Here is a 17,325-nt window from a genome sequence, read left to right on the forward strand (position 1 = left end):
ATGTCCAAGCCCGTGTCCTGCCTCTGGAATTTCCCCTGTGTCTCCATATTCATAATGGATTATGAGGAGTAGGCAGATCGCATTAGACTGCAGGCTTGGGGGGACCTTTTGATCTGTACTTGATAGTCATGACCCAACAGAGAAGCAGCTCTACCCAGTGAGTAAAGAGCACCATCGCACTGACCATGCCAGCATGTTTTCTCTAAATTTTCTGGTCACTGAGAGGTGCCCTTTCTTTAGGGTAAACACAGCCTTGTATCCTTAACTAGAGAGTGGGACAATTGTAAGTATTTCACCATTTTGCTGATAAGTAATGGGAAATGTGAAGGTTATGTCTTCTTTGGGGGAAGGTTATAGAATTAAGAGTTAAAATCTGAGTTAAGATCTATTTCGGTGTTTTGGTTGTCGTGTAGTCTGCAAAGTTATGCTATAGAATAGGGCTGAACACACCGTTCTTAGGTAGGTTGTGTAAAAATAGTGAAAAAAATACAAATGGGACTCCTGAATCTCTCTTCCTGTCATTTTTTGACACAGAGTATGCAGTTTTGGAAAGGATGCCTTTATAAAGATCTTAGAAAGCAGCCAATGGAAGCCTGAATGTTTCTAATATCTAGGAAGAAGATATTGATTTGTTTTCTTGGAAGAAAGGACCATCACTTTGAATTTACTGTAGAGAAGGCAATAGGCCAGATAGATGGCATAACAGAAGGAATACAGCCACTAGATATAGACTACCATTGTCCACGTCCCTGGAAAGACTTGCTAAGATATATATTTCTAAAATCCTGGAATTAACACACAGAGAGGCACCTATCAGGTCTTGATTTATTAGACAAATGCAAAGAGTTAAAAAATGGAAACAAGAGGATTATCTTGTGTGATTGTTGTTCTTAATGTACTATGTTATTTATCTTACCTTTTTTCTGCCTTTATGTTTAATCTCATATTGTTACTGTTTCTGACTCTGTTACCTAGTATATCATATATATGTTTATTTGTTTATTTGAAATACTAAAGGGAAGGGGAGAAAACAAGATGCTTGGGAAGGGGTAGGGGAGGGAATCGGGGACAAAAACATGAGCAGGAGGACCAATGTGTGAGAAGTAATGCACCTGACAAATGTAACTGTAACTCCTCTATATAATATAACAACAAAAAAAGTACAAAAAATCTATATTTTTACTCCCAATTCTGGTGGTTCACACGTTATGTTAGCTATACAGAAGACTGCGTTCTGAGGATAGAGATTCAAAGCCAGCCTGAGCAGCAAAATCTGTGAGACTCTGATCTCACAAAAAGTGAATTTGGGACTCAAGTGGAGGAATGTTACCCTTGGGCATGAAAAACTCAGCAATATTGCCCAGGTGTAGATTTCAATTCCTAGGACTGGCACGCATGTATGCATGTATGCATGCACACATACACACACACAAACGCACACACACACACACACACACACACACACACACACACACACACCAGAAAGAGAACCAAAATAGAAATTAGAAAGTCCAGCAATGATAATTCTCCAGGGAGATTTTTATTTTCTAATGTTGAACTATGTCAAATTAGATTTAGAACAGTCAGGCCTCTATATTTTACAAAGCCTTTGTAAATACCATATGTCTAGAATTTTTTTCATTCACTACTTACTACTTTACTATTTCCTTATGATAAAATAAAGCTTATATGACTTTATAGGTTGGATAAAAAGAAATTTCCTCAAAAGGTGATTGCTCTGGATTATCTTTTTTTTGTCATGGAGCTTGAACTCTGGGTCTGGGCACTGTTTCTGGACTCTTCAGCTCAAGACTACCACCATACCCCTGGGCCTGGGTGCTGTCCCTGAGCTCTTCAGTTCAAGGCTATTGTCTTTCCCCTGGAGCCACAGGGCCACTTCCCGCTTTCTAGTGGTTAATTGGAGATAAGAGTCTCACATTCTTTAGTGCCAGGGCTTTCTTTGAACCGTGATCCTCAGATCTCAGCCTCCTGAGTAGCTAGGATTGCAGGCATGAGCCACCACTACCAGCTTATGGATTTTTTAAAAAGAAGACTCAGTAAAGGGTCAGGAGTTTGGTCTAGTGGTAGAGTGATTGCATAACATGCATGAAGATCAGAATTGGAGTCCTCAGTACCACATACTTAGGAAAAGATAGAAGTGGTGCTGTGGCTCAAGTAGTAGAGCTCTAGCCTTGAGACAGCCCAAGGACAGTACTCACGCTCTGAGTTCAAGGGCCAGCATTGGTAAAGAAAAAGAATATTGTAATATTCTACCATAGTTTAGATTGAATACATAAAATGGAGTAAATGAAAGAGAAGAAATCAAGGATGATTGGGGTTGTGACAACTAACAATATGATCGATGGGATATAGTCATGAACAATGAATACTTAAATTCAAAATGATTGAAGAATTCTGAGTTCTTCATTAATTATTGCTTTCAATATTCATCACGGTGTCTAATAAACATTAGGCTGAAGAATAAAACTCACATCTCAGAATTTTATCTCTTGGGACTCTCAGATGACCCTGAGCTACAACCCACACTCTTTTGGCTGTTCCTGTCCATGTATCTGATCACCGTGCTCGGAAATCTGCTCATCATCCTGGCTGTCACCACTGACCTCCACCTCCACACTCCCATGTACTTCTTCCTCTCCATTCTGTGTTGGTCTGACATCTGCTTCACCTCCACCACCGTCCCCAAGATGCTGGCGGACATCCAGACTCACAGCAGAGCCATCTCCTTTGCAGGCTGCCTCACCCAGATGTCTGTTTTTCTCATTTTTGGCTGCATGGATGTTATGCTTCTGACTGCAATGGCCTATGACCACTTTGTGGCCATCTGTCACCCCCTGAATTACCCTCTCATCATGAACCCTCATCTCTGTGTCTCCTTGGTTCTGCTGTCACTTTTTGCCAGCTTCTTAGAAGGAGAGGTGCATGTGTGGATGGCATTACAGATGACTGATTTCAAGGAATTGGAAATCCCAACTTTCTTCTGTGACACTTCTCAAGTCCTGAGTCTTTCCTGTAAGGTCACACTCACAAATGATTTTTTTAAATACATTTTTGGTACCATATACAATTTCCTTCCTATCTTAGGGATCCTTTTCTCTTACTACAAGATCATTTCTTCAGTGCTGAGTATGTCCTCTTCAAGCGGGAAGTCCAAAGCCTTCTCCACATGTGGCTCTCACCTGTACGTGGTCTGCTTATTCTTTGGGACATCATTGGGTGTCTACTTTGAGTCAGCTGTGTCACATTCTCCCAGGTGCAGCGCTGTGTCCTCAGTAATGTACACAGTGGTCACTCCTGTCCTGAACCCCTTCATCTACAGCCAGAGGAACAGGGACCTCAAATGAGCCCTGAGCAGGTTGTACAAACCAGGAGCTGACTAAGAGATCTATGAATATTGTGGTTTTACAGAAGCAAGAACTTTTAGCATGTAGACCTATAAGTCCTTCCTGTCTGCACATATTGTTTGTTTGGATTCATTTGTACAGTTCTTGACCAAGTAGCACTGGATGAAGTTTGGAGCCAAGTCAATGGGCATTTATGAAGGAGGAGCTCATTTTTTTTAATGTATGAAATTTTAGCTTGTAAAGATGATGAGTGTCTAGAAGGTCAGTCTACAAACTGAATTTTACATTTGTTGAGATGTAAAGTTTTCATTATATAAATTTTCTTTATATATTCCTGTCTACTTTTCTTTTATTTCATTTTTTTGGTTTTCATAATACTGAGGTTTGAACAAGGCTTTCTGATTGCTAACCAAATGGTGTGCCATCTATCTTTTTTAAAAAATAGTTATTTTATAGGTGAGATCAAGTGCTTTGCTAGCCACAGTCTGGCCAGATCTAGAGATCCCAGCCCTCTGTATATTTCTGATTAAAGGTGTGAGCCTCTAGCTCTTGGTTAATAAAAGTGAGGTGGATGCTTTTTTGGTTATGTTATTTATTTGCACTATTTCTAGGACTTGAACTAAGGGTCAAGAAAATGTCCTTGTGCTTTTTGCTCAAGGATAGCACTCTACCACTTGTACCACAGTTTCACTTGTGTGTGTGTGTGTGTGTGTGTGTGTGTGTATGTGTGTGTATAACTCTTGTTAGGAAAATGTATACATAAGCTGTATAACAGGGCAGAACATTTACTGATGCACATAACCAGCAAAGTGAATAAGAATAACTTGTTCCTTTGAAAAACTCCTCAAGATAAAGTGAGAAGGATGCTTTTCAGAGAGAAAACCCCAAATAAACATCACTATTCCAGCCAAGGGAAGAGACTTCAGTGGAAGCCATTTCCACTTAGCCTTGATACCCACATTAGCACCACGCTGGGACACTAGGCAGTAGGATTCTCCAACCTGTGTGTGTGTGTGTGTGTGTGTGTGTGTATGTGTGTTGTGCGTGTGTGCGTGTGTGTGTATGTGTGTGTGCGTGTATGTGTGTGTGCGTGTGTGTGTTGTGTGTGCATGTGTGTGTGTGTCCTTGTGCGTTGTGTGTGTTTGTGCGTGTGTATGTGTGTGTGTTTGTGCGTGTGTATGTGTGTGTGTTTTGTGTGTATGTGTGTGTTGTGTGTGTGCATGTGTGTATGTGCGTGCGTGTGTGTGTGCATGTGTGTGTTGTGTTTGTGTGTGTTTGTGTGTGTATGTGTGTTGTGCATGTGTGCGTCGGTGTGTATGTGTGTATGTGTGTGTGTGTGTATGTGTGTGCGTGTGTGTGTTGTGTGTGCATGTGTGTGTTGTGTGTGCATGTGTGTGTGTTGTGTCTGGGCATGTGTGTATATGTGTGTGCGTGTGTGTTGTGTGTGTGTGTATGTGTGTTGTGTGTGTGTGTGCACACTTGGCGTTCAACCAGAACCTAGGCACTTTTCTTGAATTTTAGTGCTCTTGGCTGAATGGACATTACAACTTGAGTCACAGCTCCATTTCTGGCCGTTTCATGATACTTTGGAGGTGAAAGTATCACAGATTTTCCTACCTGAGCTGTCTTTGAACCCTAATCCTCAGAGCTCACTCTCCTGAGTGGCTAGGATTACAGGAGTGAGCCACAGGCACCTGGTGCCCCTAGCTTGTTGTCTTAAGGTCTGGCCATCATTCAAAGTCATAAAACAATTAGCATGAATTACAACCAGAGCCACTAGCATCTAGCTTTAAACTAAATATATTACTTGTCAAAACTCAGTCCTAGAGGCTGGGAGTTTGGCCTAGTGGTAGAGTGCTTGCCTAGCCTGCACAAAGAACTGGGCTCAATTCTTCAGTATCATATACAAGCGGTAGAGATCTGGCCTTGAGAAAGCCCAAGGACCGTGCTCAGGCCCTGAGTTCAAGGCTCAGGACACACACACACACACACACACACACACACACACACACACACAATACCTCAGTCTTGGCCTCGTGGTTCCCACATATAATCTTTGATACTGTGGAATAGAGATTGAGAGGATTGAAGTCTAGCCAATCAGTTCCCAACCAAGGAACTAATGTAGTGGCAGCATTTGCTCAAATCCCATTTTACAAGGCTCAGGTTAGTTCAGGCTGGTGGCTTATGCCTGTACTCCTAGCTACTTACGAGGGTGGGATCCAAAGATCCAGATTCAATACCAGCATGGGAAGGAAAGCCCCTGAGCCTCTTACCTGAAATTAGCCAGCAGAACACTGTAAGTGGTGCTGTGGCTCAAATTGGTAGATGGCTAGTCCTGAGCAAGACTGCTAAGAGTCATTGCCCAGGCCTCAAGTTCAAGCCCCATGAACAATTAAAAAAAAGAAGCATGGGTGTGTGAATCTGACTGTGAATCTCCAGGTAAAATATGAAGACCCCATTTAAAGCAACAAGGAAAACTGTAGTTGAAGGAGGAAAGTGCTAACGTTAAGGGACAATGCACAGACCCTGAGTTCAAGCTCTAGTACTGGTTCAAATTTTAGACAGACTTCTATATTGGCCTGGGACCATTTTAGTTTCACATTGCTCTGTGCACTGGCATCATGTGCAATAACCTCACCATTTCTATGATGATAGAATGCTTTTTTTAAAAAAGAAATGTAAACTCCAACAGTAACTACATACTTCATTTTTCTATTTTTATCATGCAGTTTGAGAGCTGATGTAGAAATATAGGCATATTGTGTATGTACTGCAAGTTTAACATTACAGGCTAAAAGTCATTTCCTCAAAGCCCACCACTGAGCATTTTGGTATATATGGGAGATAAATATTAATTTTCCTCCATATACATGGTAAAAATAGATTGATCCGCAAACTTAAAATGATTGTCCTAAGAGATGTTTTTGACATAATAGTCGTAATTGATAGGGACAGCTTATTTTTACATTCTCATTCAAAAAAAGTATCTTTATTCTTAAAATATTTTTATTGTAATTAATAAAAGGGTCACATGATATTTGCCAGATAGAAGGTGCATTAATTCATATGCATTGATACCCTTTCACATGTCTTGGTACCCAGTACACTCCCCCTGCCCCCTCATCTTGGTTTTCCGCCCTTCCCTATCAAATTTCAAATAACCAAATACAAATAAATTCAATATATCAGGTAACAAAGTGAGGTACTGTAACAATATGAGATACATAAGTGACAGCAAAGGAGATGAGAGATAACACAGTAAATTAAGGACAACAATCACTCATTATATGGCTTTTGTTTCTATATCCTGGATGTCCTTTCAATTAGCATCATACTATACGACCTTATGTATCTAGGTCTTCTTCTATTGTAAATCTCTGCCAGTAAAGCCCAGGGATTCTACTGATTATGACAAATGAGGGAAACCATTGAGACTATGTTCCTTTGCATCTGGCTTGCTACACTTAATATGATTTTTTCTAAGTCTCTCCATTTCCTTACAAATGAGTCGATGTCATTTTTTCTGACAACAGCATAGAAAAAGTTAGTATCTTTAAGGAGCACTGCAAAGGGGTTTCATCATCATCATCAACATCATCATCATCATCATGATATGGTTGAACAAACAGGTTTCAATTTGGCATCCCAGGTTATAAGTACGATGAATTGTGACCAATAACAACTTCTATCCTAATTGCTCACCTATCTCTTCATTCTTCTCTACCTAATGATCTGTAGTTAAGATCATTTACTTTATTTGAATACTAGATGTTTTTTTTATTTTTAAGTTTAATAATTCATATTTAATAATTGGCATGTTTATTCATTCTAATGTTAATTTGTGACAAGTAATGACAACAGAAATAATGCTACAAGTAACTTTAAACATATACTCTGGAAACATAGTATGTAGCTCATATGACAGAAATTACATGCAATACATAACTCATATCCTTGCGTTGCAGAACTCCTCCTTCCTCATCCAGGATATTGTGGTGACTTTCTTCCCCATATGCATCCTTATGAACCTCACCCTCTTCTCACTGGAGTTCATAGGTAGCAATGTATGTAACCATTTTAGGCCACAATAGATGCTATTGACTATGAATTCACAAAGGTGTATGAAAGACAAGGAGAGTACAGAATGACACTCTGTGGTGACCATGGACAGCAAATCATGGTTTTTGTTGTTGTTGTACCAGTAATGGAGCTTGAGTTTGGGGCCTGGCACTGTGCATGAGGTACTTTGCTCAAGGCTGGCACTCTACCAGTTGAGCCTACAGCTTCATTTCTGATTTTGTGGAGTTGGTTGGAGATTTGAGTCTCTTGACTGTCCTGCCCAGGCTGCAGCCACCTGTGTCCAGTGTAATCACGATTATCACAGCTTAACTGTTCCATGCTGGCATTCTTCCAGCTTACAACAGAAACTATTAAACTGGTTTTCCTCATGAAGAACCACTTTTGCCAATAACCAGTCCTCCCCCATATTCTTCAGGATTATGCTTTGTCTCTGCTGGATCACAATCAGTGCATACAGCTCCTATTCCTTCTCCATTCAACGTAAATCAATAGCCTTTGGCTCCAGGGAGGCTTAATATGGATACTGGCAATGGAGAAAGCAATGTCATATAGGAGCTTCCTAATTCAAACACCCCTGACAGAAAGAGAACACAGTATGGTTCATACAGACTGGAAGAATCAGACTATACTGGAAGAATCAGACTAAAGGGCTGGAGGGAGACAGGCATCTGCGGTTCCTTCCATCCTGGAACACTAGCAACTCAGAAAACTGAAATCTGAGGATTGTGGCTTGAATCCAGCTGAGGCAGGAAAGTCATGTGAGACTTTTATTTTCAAGAAACTACTAAGAAAAATCCAGAAGGGAGGCTGTGGCTCAAGCCTGAGTGATTTCATCTTGAGTAAAAGCCCAGGGACAGTACCCAGAGCCAGATTTTAAGGACTGCTAAAAACAACAAACAAAAAATAAAAAAGTATTGGAATAAAAGGCGAATTTTTCCTTTTCTATTTTTGTGTGCCAGTTCTGCAGCTTGAATTCAGGGCCTGACCACTGTCCTTAGGCTTCCTCAAGGTTAGAACTCTGCCACTCATGCAAAAGCGCCACTTCTGGCTTATTCTTCTTTTAATGTTTGTGGTATTGAGGAATCAAACCCAGGTCTTCGTGCACGCCAGGCATGCACTCTAACACTAAGCCAAAGTCCCTGCCCTAAAGGTAATTTTTTTCCTTAATGGCTTCTGCTCCAAATACATAGACAGTCTTATTACCCAAATTAGCCCATGTGACACAAAGGAATAGCAAAAACTTCCATCTTCAGCATACATTGAGCTCTTCCACTCCAGCCTAAAACTTTATACCTGTTAGAAAATTGTTCAATTCTCCCTCTCCAACATTGCCAACCAAGATCCTTCTCTAAATAAGGATGAGGAAAGAGCCTAAGCTGAAAGGTTAAAATTCAGGGATGCAAAGTGACCATCACTAGAAAAATAGGTGTTGGTTTTCTAACTTTTCCAATTAATTTCCTACCTGGAAGCTGCAGAAGCAAACACGGAGAATGCCCAGGTGTGGAATCTCTCCAGGGCTCTGCTAATGTCCCTGTTCCTCAGCTGTAAATGAAGGAGTTCAGCAGGTGAATGACCACAGCATACATCACTGAGGCCACCACATGGTTTCTGGGGGACGTTGACAGAGCTGAACCAAAATACTCCCCCAGTCCTGTGCCATAAATCAAGCTCACGACGGACAGGTGAGAGCCACAGCCTCTGTGGAGAAGGCTTTGTACTTCCCCCCCTGCAGATGGGATTTTCAAAATGGAGGACAGAATTTGACAGTAGGAGAAGAGAATGCCTGAGGCAGGGAGAACTCCAAGCAGGATGCCAATAACACACATGACTATCTCATTGCTGAAGCTGTCGGTACAGGCCAGGTGAAGCAGCTGGGAAGGGTGGCAGAAGAAATTAGCAATGGCCACAGTCCTGAAGCAGGTAAGCTGTAAGACAATCAGACTGTGTAGCAGGGATTCCAAACGACCAAGTGTGAACGACACTCAAAGTAAGGAGACACAGAGAGGAGGGTTCATGATGCATGAATAATGCAAGGGGTGACAGATGGCCACAAAGCGGTCATAGGCCATCGCAGTCAGAAGCATAGAATCTGTACATGCAAAAGTGATGAAAAGAGACATCTGGGTGAGGAAGCCCCCATAGGATATGGCTCTGCTGTGACTCTGGAGGTTCATCAACAACTTAGGGATTGTGGTGGAGGTGAAGTCGATGTCAGTCAAGGACAGATTGGAGAGGAAGAAGTACATGGGGATGTGGAGGTGGGGGTCAGAGGTGACGGCCAGGTTGATGATCAGTTTTCCAAGCATGGTGCATTGCCTCTGCTCGAACGTGGCCTATGCCATGTCAGTCATCAAGACATTTGAAGTGAAGATCTCTGAACTGGAGCTGGACACCAGTGACTCACGACGATAATCCTAGCTACTCATGAGGTTGAGATCTGAGGATTGCAATGGAAAGCCAACCATGTGACTCTTATCTCTAATGAATCTGCACAAAACCAGTTTTTGAGGTTTAGCTCAAGTGGTATAGCACCAGCCTGAGAGAAAACATGACAGGACAGCACCCAGGTCCCAAGCACACACAAAAGAAATATGCATGTATATGTATGTGCATATACACACATATAGTCATGTATGTATCTATACCTCTGTATATTATGTATTCATGATGGTCTTCCTGAGATATTGCAATCCTACCACCTGAATGAGGATAAAGACAATTTTAAGATTTTCTTTCCACTTTCCTTCCTAACTCTCCTATGCCTCAGAACTTACGGAGTTTCAAAGCTGCTTTGCAGGGTCTGGGCCTACACATCTAGCTCTGAATGTTCTCCCATGCCTGCTGTACCTAATACAATTAAAAACAAATTCACTAAGACGCTTCTGAATGCAGAGATCCAGCCAAGGAGGAGAAGAAAAAATTTAGACTGGACTACAAAAATCACAGACTAAAAAGACAGGCTAATTAGTAACTGTTTTTTTTCTCCTCAGTGGATCAAGGCAAAATGCACATAATTACACAAATCAGTCTGTGCTATCTCAGTCTCTGTGGATTTTCCAGTATTAGAGATGGAAGATGAGTAATAGAAAAATGGGTGTCCAGGGCTGGGAGTTTGGCCTAGTGATGAGTGCTGCCTAGGATGAATGAAGACCCGGGTTTGATTCCTCGGTAGCACCCACACAGAAAAAAACCTCAAAGTGCTGCTGTGGCTCAAGTGATAGAGCTCTAACCTTGAGAAAAGTCCAAAGATAGTGCTCACGCCCTGAGTTCAAGCCCCATAACTGGTAAAAAAGAAAGAAAATGAATAAATGGGTGTCCAAAGTCCAATATATCTTTCTCTACTAGTCACCAATAAAATGTCTGCCTACACACACACACATACACACACACACGCAATGTGAAAGGCAAAAGGTTAATCAAACAATAAAGTTATCAGCCAGATGTTGTAGCTCACACCTGTAATCTTAGCTAATATTTCTGAGAATAGAGATTTGACATCAGCCTGGATGGCAAAGTCAATGAGACTCTTATGTCCAATGAGCCACTGAAAAGCGAGGAGTGCAGTTGCCTTTGAGCAAACAGTAAGGTTTAGTACATCCAGGAGTCAATAAGACTGAGGGAAAAATACATCAAATTAAGGAGCCACAGTGATGAGGGTTCCAGGTGACTTGGTAATGTGGAGTGTGACAGATGGCCACAACCCTTACAAAAGCCATGGCAGTCAGAAGCATATTACCACCACACATAAAAAGGATGAACAGAGACCTTGGTGTGAGGCAGCCCCCACACACTTGGTAGTGGAGGTGAAGCAGATGTCATGCAAGGAGAGGATGGAAAGGAAGAAATACTTGGGGGTGTGGAGGTGGGGTTCAGAGATGACGGCCAGGATGATGAGCAGATTTTCTGAGCACAGTGATCAGGTACATGGACAGGAAGAGCCTAACCATTAAGGGCTGTAGTTCAGGGTCATCCTAGAATCTCAGGAGATGGAACTGTGTGACGGTTTTGAGACTGCCAGCTTCTCTGCTGCTTGGACAACTGTTGAAAAAAAAAACTCTTGAGAAAAAAATTAAACAGACAACAAAGGATATGTGCCTACTGAGTTGGAGTATTTGTAAGCTGTATTTACCACCTGAGGCCAAAGCTTCTGAAATCATTCACCATGGGATATTTCCTGAACCTCTAGAATTTTCTGTTGGTTGCTCAGCTCTTGAAGCCCTTCTATTTGCTTCTACTTTAAAGATACACAAGACTAGAAAGAAACAGGCATAGAAATTACCATGTCCATGGCAACACTGCAATGCAATTTACTCTGAAAATAGAGACTAAAAAGCTGGTTGTTGGTGGCTCACACCTGTACTACTATCTACTCAGGAGACTATGATATGGAGATCAGAGTTTGAAGCCAGCCAGCCAGAACATTCTGTGAGAATCTGTCCTCCATCTAAAGGCACAAAAAGCATCAGAGGAGTTGGGGCTCAAGTAGCAGAACACCAATCTTGAGCAAACAAAGCTCAGAGCCTAACTTCAAGTCCCAGAACTTGCATACATACACACACACACACGCACACACACACACACACACACACACACACACACACACCAGTGCACTCGCACAGGCACACACCCACATGCACACACACATACATAAATACACACACATGAACGCACACACAAATTCATGGCCATAGTTCTTTTCTTTTTTATTGTAAAAGTGATATACACAGGGATGAAGTTATGTAACTCAGGAGTTGAGTGCATTTCTTCTTGAGCAGTATCATCAACTACCTCATTTCTCCCAGTCTTTTCCCTCCTGGAACCCAGTCCCCTCAAATTGCATAGCTCATTTTCAACATTTTCCCTACTGAATTTCACTGCTGAATTGGTTCATTGTTCTTCATCGACACAGTTCTGTCCTATAAAGTATTTCATGGGGAATCTACAGAAATATTTTATACAGCAGGTTCAATATCTTCAGAATTGATGCCTGTTCTTTGTTAAGTAGTTCCCCTTTTGTCTGGCAAATATGATGTAACCCTTCTATTAATTACAATAAAAAGATATTAAAAAAGAATTGATGCCTGTTCTATTATTGCTTTCTAGTTTTTATAAGTTGGAATTTTCATTATTTATTGAAATTGGAATAAACAAAATAAAATGTGCTCAGAATGGTTAATTCATCAGGAAAATCTAAAGTTGAATAAAGCTGTGTGCTGGTGGCTTATGCCTGTCATCCTAGGTACACAGGAGGCTGAGATCTGAGGATTAGGGTTCAAAGCCAGTTCATCAGGAAGGATCGAGGGACACTTCTTTTCAATGAACTCCCAGAAAACCTGAAGTTGCCTCATGTCTCAAAGTGGGAGAGATTTAGTATTAAGCAATAAATCTCAGGGATAGCACCCAGACCCTGAATTCAAGTCCCATGTAAAATAAAAATTTAGTAAAATATTAAGTTAAAAACAAAAAACACACAAACTGTGGAAGAGGAGACAAGGAAGAATATCAACAATAGTTTTCAGACACTGCATGTATTCAGGCAAAGATTTCTGTTTTTATTATATGCTCCTCTGATTTCTGATTCTCTCTCTTTCTCTGTCTCTCTCTCTGTCTCTCTCTGTCTCTCTCTCTCTGTCTCTCTCTCTTCGTCTCTCTCTCTCTCTCTGTCTCTCTCTCTCTGTCTCTCTGTCTCTCTCTGTCTCTCTCTCTGTCTCTCTCTCTCTCTTCTGTCTACTCTCTCTCTCTCTCACTCTCTCTCTCTCTCTCTCTCTCTCTCTCTTCTCTCTCTCTCTCTCTCTCTCTCTCTCTCTCTGTTACTGTCCTTTCTGGCTTATGCTTATTTGCCTTTACCACTTAAGTCACAGGACAATTTGTATGTGGTTGCAAGGAATCAAAACGTTGTTTGTGCATTCTAGGAAAGTCCTCTAACAGTAGGGTCCCTGAGGGGAGCTAAATTCTGTGGCAGTAACAGGCCCCTGTACTTTTTGCCCAGTTTGACTGGAATCTTTGTTTTCAGATCCTTATAAAAATCTGTGCTGGCTGTCCCTCCCCTTCTGACAGCTCCACCTATAAGCTCCTCCCTCTCTCATGGAAGCCAAGCCCTGGTGTCCCAGCTAGGAGTCTCCCATGCACCTCTCCTGGCCTTCCAGCCATGCCTTCCCCATAACACCCCAGACACCACCTTTCTCCTCCTCTTGGACCCCTGTATCAAAGACGTGCACCAAGATTCCTTGCCCCATGATGTGCTGTCCTGGGGCCTGGTTGCTTCTGGTGGGGTAGAAAGCCAGCTGTATAGGTGGGAGGGAGCTCCTTCTTAGCTACTTTACACAGCCTATCTTGCTGGTTTCCTGGTCCAGTTGGATGTTCTGCAGAATGAAGTAGGGGGAGCTGGAATGTCTCACACAACCACCCACCCACTATCCAGGCTCTAGGACACAGCAAAGAGAAGCTGGGGTTAGTAGGATCTCTGCTGAACTGATCATTATTAGCATAGAATGGTTAGTTTGGTACCTCATGCAGAGCACAATTCTTCTTGGATTTGAAGTTTTCTTCTTCTCATTGCTGTATGGGACAATTGGTCAGAAACTTTGAGGCAGGTATTTGATGTGGTAGTGTAATACTCGTTAGTTTCATTTCTTTTGTTGTTTTGGCTCAAGTTAAAGCCTTATTATAGGCAAAACCCATCAATGTTCCTGTCTTGTAAACATACTGTCCTATGTCAGTAACATAGCACCTATAAGGAATAGTAAGCAGTCTCTGCGGTTTATGAATATATTTGATCAATGTCACCCCTCGAATATTGTCATCGTCCCTACTCACAACCTCACATTCACTCTTCATAATTTTGTAGGGTATACATTGGATGCTTGTTTGCATTCTCCCATATTCTCCTCTTCATCTACCCCTTGATGCCACTCCAATCCTGTCCAGTCCCTACTTCGTGGTGTTTATTTCTCTAAACATTGATATTTTGCCTTTCTATGGAATTACACCATTTGAGATCTTCTGGAATCTACCATATATCAGTGAATACATTTGTATACAAGATCACCAGCCCAATGTATTTACTAAGGAGTTTGTGACCTAAATGAACCTTGCACATACAAGGGAAAACATAGATCCTCTACCTCTCTGAGCCTAACTTACTCTCTTTAACATAATTTTTTTCCAGATCTTTCCAAATGATACAATGTTGTCCTCACTAATGGAGGACAGGTAGGATGGTTTGGGCATCACAGGGGGTGAGGATGCCCATGTAAATCCCTGCACAAAAGGGGACTGAAAGTGTATGTCCTCAGGGAATTTTCAGGTAGGGTTTGAAGGTTCGGGTACCAGTATATATAATGGAGAATTCTTTACCCTACTGTGCTTTTCATTCTCATTTGTGGATCACCAAATGCAGCAGGATATAAATGGTTCAAACCAGTTTCCTAAGTTTTCAGAGAGGCTGACTGAAAAGAGGAGGAGGAGTAGGAGGAGTAAGAGGAGGTGTAGAAATAGTAAGGAGAGAAGGAGGAGGAGGAGAAGGAGGCAGAGGAGGAAGATTGTGATGATGATGAGAATGACAAGATGATGTTACATCAATGAAACTACTGGCAGATATGCCTTGTGTCCCTCTTGGAGATCTGGTTCTTAGGCCATTCTTTCTCATTTCATATGCTTAACCTTCTGTGTTGTGTGTGTGTATGTGTGTGTGTGTGTGTGTGTGTGTGTTTATGTGCAAGTACATATGTAGGTCTGGTGGCTTGAACTCAGGGCTTGGGTGCAGTCGCTGAGGTTTTTGCTCAAAGCTACAGCTCCACTTCCTGTTTTCTACTAGTTAATTGAAGACAAGTGTTTCTCAGACATCCCTGCCCCAGAATGGCTCCACTTGTGAATCTCAGGTCTTAGCCCCTAGAATAGTTATGATGAGAATTATGAGCTATCTGCCTCTGAAACAATGTATATTTTAAAGAGCAGGCTGTTTACCTTCCTCTTATTCATTTTATTAAACAACAGATGAGTTGATGAAAGGAGTTATTCCATCAGAATCCTTTCCTACCATACTTTACTCAATTGGTTTGTGAATTGATACATAAGACCCTGTATGTATTCATACACCTTGATAATTGAGATCTAATTTCCATGATTAAGAGAATGTTCAGCGTTATTTGTTTCTATGAGCATGACTTATTTCACTCAATATCACATTTCCAGACCTACCCATTTCCCCACAAATGCCATAATACCAGAAAAGGCAAGTGCAGAGGAACCAGAAGTAGACTTGTACCTGGTTGATGTCAGAGATGAATAAGTATCGGATGGGATTGGTTTTTTTCATTGGGATAAAAAATATTCACTGAACTAATGGCTGGGAATCTGCTTTGTTCTCCTAGCCCAATATTGCTCTAATGGCTTGACCTACTGCTGGTCCTTCCCCCCAGTACATGGTCCACAAATCCTCCAGCCCAGTTTACCATCGAGAATATTGATCTCTACATGAAAGCCTACTGTCCCACCCTCCCAATGGATAGGATTCTTAGAGCCTAGGTCTGGACACTGGCTCCACAAATAGGCTCCTAGACATAGACATGCATCATAAATGTGTAAAATGCTTAGATTCCCCCCTGCTGCCCTGGAACCTGCTCCCCCCCACTACACAAGGGTGTGCTGTACTGTCAGGTGATCTTGCTCTAGCCAGCCCTGTTTTTCTTTGCTTTTCAACACAGGAGTGTGTCACACGTAGAAACTTCACATGTAGAAAAAGCCTGAGGAACAAGCTGTCCCAGAGTGAGAAGAGTCTAGAAGTAAGGGAATGCCACACTTCACCAACATTCATTAGTATATTGTATTGCCTGGGTGGTGCAAAATTCAAACTTGTATGTACTTGAATTTCAAATGTAAACAGTTGAAAACTTCTGGATATGTGTTCCATTTTCTTAACAAGATGTTTTTTGTTTATGAGCAGTTGCAGAAGTGATATAGAGGCACGAAATATAACCCAGGTGCAGATTTCCTTCTCCTGAGAATCTCAGAGGATTCAAAATTACAACCCATGCTCTTTGGACTGTTTCTATCCATGTACCTGATCACTGTGCTGGGAAATCTGCTCATCATCCTGGCCATCACCAATGACCCCCACCTCCACTCCCCCATGTAATTCTTCCTCTCCATCCTCTCCTTGGATGACATCTGCTTCATCTCCACCACTGTGCCCAAGATGCTGGTGAACCTGCAGACTCACAGCAGAGCCATCTGCTGTGCAGGCTGCCTCACACAGATGTGTCTCTTCATCATTTTTGGCTATATGGATGTTATGCTTCTTACTGTGATGGCCTATGACCACTTTGTGGCCATCTGTCACCTCCTGAATTACCTTCTCATCATGAACCGTCATCTCTGTGTCTCCTTGGTTCTTCTGTCATTTTTCATCAGCTTCTTGGATGGACACCTGCACATTTGGATGGCATTGCAGATGACCGATTTCAATGAACTGGAAATACCAAATTTCTTCTGTGACCCTTCTCAAATCCTGGATCTTTCCTGTAAAGTCACACGCACAAATGCTATTTTCAAATATGTTGCTGCTACCATATATGGATTTCCTCCAATCTTTGGAATCCTTTTCTCTTACTATAAAATTATTTCCTCAGTGCTGAGAATCCCATCATCTGGAGCGAAGTACAAAGCCTTCTCCACCTGTGGCTCTCAACTCTCAGTGGTGTGTTTATTCTTTCGGACAGCATTGGGTGTTTATGTTGGATCAGCTGTGTCACATTCTCCCAGGGACAGTGCTGTGTCCTCAGTGATGTACACAGTGGTCACTCCTTTCCTGAACCCCTTCATCTACAGCCTGAGGAACAGAGACCTCAAAAGTGTCCTGAGCAGGCTGTTCAAATGA

The 17,325-nt window shown here is 41.8% G+C and overlaps 2 pseudogenes; both read left to right on the plus strand.

Moving 5' to 3' along the window:
• The first annotated feature begins 128 nt into the window (after nt 1-128).
• On the plus strand, nt 129-3,401 carry LOC150068382 (olfactory receptor 7E178-like; annotated as a pseudogene).
• A 5,946-nt stretch (nt 3,402-9,347) lies between these two features.
• Nucleotides 9,348-17,325, plus strand: LOC150068383 (olfactory receptor 7E24-like; annotated as a pseudogene).

The sequence above is a fragment of the Megascapheus bottae genome, chromosome 1 (genome assembly GCF_031878675.1).
Source record: "Megascapheus bottae isolate mThoBot1 chromosome 1, mThoBot2.hap1, whole genome shotgun sequence".
NCBI classification, from domain to species: Eukaryota; Metazoa; Chordata; class Mammalia; order Rodentia; family Geomyidae; genus Megascapheus; species Megascapheus bottae.